The sequence below is a fragment of the Pseudophryne corroboree genome, chromosome 10 (genome assembly GCF_028390025.1).
Source record: "Pseudophryne corroboree isolate aPseCor3 chromosome 10, aPseCor3.hap2, whole genome shotgun sequence".
NCBI lineage: Eukaryota > Metazoa > Chordata > Amphibia > Anura > Myobatrachidae > Pseudophryne > Pseudophryne corroboree.
In genome coordinates this window covers 32,326,735-32,330,336 of record NC_086453.1, presented here as the reverse complement: position 1 = coordinate 32,330,336, position 3,602 = coordinate 32,326,735, and positions in this window count along the sequence as shown.

The window sequence follows — 3,602 nt, the reverse complement described above, 5'->3', positions numbered from 1 at the left end:
CTACCATTTACACTTTTGTATTTTATATTGCATTTTTCTCTTTGACTTTCACTTGTATAAAACTGCATTTTGTTTTTTATTTATACTGATTCACAGCTGTTTTTGTTTTCTGCTTTCTCAAAATAAAAAGGGTGGGTTAAATGGAAAGTGGAAAAGTCAGTCGTGACTGTCCTTCTCCATAGCATTAATACTGCTTATAAAGAACAAACAAAATATAGCAAAAATAGCGGTATATTCAATTGAAATCGGATCCTTTCCAGCATTTCAGTATTCAATTTGCGGCCAAAAACTTTTTTTTATTTTAAAGTCGGATTGATATTGTTGAAAACTGGGCTAAAACCTGTCCGATTTGGCCGTGAATCCGACAATACACGTGGATCCGCTGCTAATCCGCCGATCCATGTGTTTTCCGACAAGTCCGGAATTTCTGTTTGTTTGAATAGGTCGAATCTGGATTTGACCTTAACTTGTCGTAGAGTGACGTTTATCCGACAAGTCGTGAATTCCGACTTGAATTGAAAAGACCCCATAGTGCAGGCCTGGCCAACCTGTGGCTCTCCAGATGTTGTGAAACTACACATCCCAGCATGCCCTGCCACAGTTTTAGCATTCCTTAATAGCAAAACGGTGGCAAAGCATGATGGGACTTGTGGTTTTACAACAGCTGGAGAGCCACAGGTTGGCCAGGCCTGCCATAGTGTCATAAATGTGGAGCACACAAACTGCAATCACTCCAGGACTTTTGGAGAGCGATCATTACACACACAGACTTAAACTAGCTCTGTAATCTCATCTAAGAAATTCTTCATCTACAAAAATAAATCCTGATGCAATTGTAAACTGGTAAAATATTTCTAAACCGGGGAGTTTTTCCCCCAGCACACCAAGAAGTATCGGCTTAAAGACTTGAACACTACATGATGATAAAAAAAAATCAGGTCTTATTTGCATATATTTGCAAAGATCTAGTTAAGCCACCAGGCCTCAGCAAGTCTTCTCTGATACTGGTGGTCCCTATCGCCATATGATAATAGCACCCATCCTATATAATTGCTTACTATTATGCTGCATGATAACATTGCATACAAAAATATATCTCCCTATTGAGAGCCTACTTACCTGGAGTCACCTCTAGATCCTTTAAATGACATTACAAGAACCAGCATGACCTCCACAGATAGGATCAGCATTTGGACGACATTCTGGTTTTTGTAGTGCCATTTGGAGGATCTAGGGATGACTTCAGGTGAGTTGGCTCTCAATTTAGATATTTTTGCAAGTGCATAACCATAACCAATTATCTGGCCCAGAGTAGGCGCTATTATCATGTAATGTTAGGGACCACCAGTATCAGAAGACTTGGCGAGGTGTGGCGGCTTAAACAGATCTATGCTAATACGATCTCTGAATTTTCTATCATGCTGCGTTCAAGTCTTATTGCTGATACCACTTCGGGTGCTGGGGGAAAGCTTCTTCTTTTTTTCTGTTTTAGAATAACTCCTTCCTTTCATGCACCTAAGAAGTATAACTAAATTGATCAAGCGGCTACCATTATATTGCTTGTAAAATATTTCTTGTGAAAAAAAATATCGATGCTGTTGCCAGGTCATTATTCATTAAAGTTAGTAACTTGTGAGTTTTAACTTTTTTTTTTTTGGTTTTTTTTTTTTTTTTGTGTGAGAAAAAGATGGCAACTTGCAACGGCTAGTGTCACCCAAGGAACAAGCAAGAACTAAACGTTGTCGGATCTCTCAATGATTTTTTTTTTTTTTTTCATTCTAATAAAAAGATCACTTCCAAAAATCTTTATTGTAGCAGTTTAAACTAGTGATGAGCGGTTTCGGTTCCTCGGAATCCGAACCCACCCCGAACTTCACCCATTTTACACGGTTCCGAGGCAGACTTGGATCCTCCCGCCTTGCTCCGTTAACCCGAGCGCGCCTGAACGTCATCATCCCGCTGTCGTATTCTCGCGAGATTCGTATTCTGTATAAGGAGCCGCGCGTCTCCGCCATTTTCACTCGTGCATTGGAGATGATAGGGAGAGGACGTGCAGCGTTCTCTCAGTTGTGTTCAGTGTGCTGCAAATATCTGTGCTCAGTGTGCTGCAAATATCTACGTTCTCTGCCTGAAAAACGCTCCATATCTGTGCTGCATTGTAGTATATAGTAGGATGACAGTGCAGAATTTCTCTTTCATCCACTAGGGGACACTGGAGTCTTATACAGTAGGGGTGTGAAGCTTGCAACCAGAGGTGTGGCACAATCTAAAATTAGCATTGTCTGCACAGCTGGTTCCTCCCCCTTCACAGCCCTCCTCCCTCAGTTTGAAAAATTGTGCCAAGGAGGTAACAGGCACAGAAGGAGCTCCTGCTCCATTTCAAAACTGAGACTGAGTTAACCTAATGAAAAGGGGGATGAAAGTCTTAACAATAGAGAGACAATGATCCCTACTAAAGGGGATCTGCATCTCTCCTCAGAAAATCCGGAGCACAGAGTCAGCAGTGAGTACTGGTTGTAAAAGGGGCCTAGTTATAGTTAAACTTTAGATACAGGGCATAAAAAGAACAGTAACAAATAGCTTTTTCATGGATCCAGGAGCCAGTTTAACAGTCTCCCTCCCGTGGACCACACACGCTGTTAACCTTCTAGCTCTAAGCACTGGAACTCAGCAGCACAGCCTTCCCCACCGCCCCTCTCCTTCCTCTGGCGCTGTGACACAAGGGGAGACAGCATAGACAAGGGATCACTTTTAAATACCGCTTCATGTCAGCTCCCCCGTCCGCCCCTCCTGCCTATACAAACGGAGGGCTGAGGGAGACATAGCGCGGCTGTCAACGGCCGTATAACGCCGCCGCTTAAACACAGCGGGATACTTCAAAAGTGCCTCCCGCTGAAATGATCTATCGCGGCTAGCAGCCGCAGCTTCCCCTGCAATCCGCCGGGACCTGGGCTGTACCCCCCACACGCCTCCCGGCGCTAGTACGAGGGCGCGGGGGGCTGGAACATCTGACGGGAAAAGAGCAGCAGCGGCTTCTCAACGCGGCTGCCGTATAACTTAATACCTGGCAGGCTAGCAAGCTCCCCCGCCGCCCCCCTTCTTTTATAGACCTCCAGCTGCCAGCGCAACATGGAGGGAACTGGCGGAGACAATAAATGTGGAGGGAATGTATAGAAAACGGGCTGGGGCAGAGTGACACTTTAGTGAAATATATATATATATATATAATATATATATATATTAAATATATAGTGGCGGCCATTTGAAAACTATTAGAAGTGCCTAAAAGTTTCTATTAGAAGGTATACGCCCCTTTAGACTAGTTAGGCTTCCAGACCAGTCATAGCAAAGGAACAGGTTTTGTTATGATAGAACACTGCTCCCTCTAGTTTATATTTTATATGTAGGACTCTGCTGCAATGGATTTTCAATGTACTCTAACAAAAAGTTGGCTATATATTTTCAAGGGACTTCTACACAAAAGATCCCGACGAAATTAAGGGAACGACTGGATCACAAACCCGACCCCAGAACTGTACAGTTGGGTGTGCGAGGGTGGCAACAGCTGGTGATATTATTCTTATTCTTATTATTACTTTTAA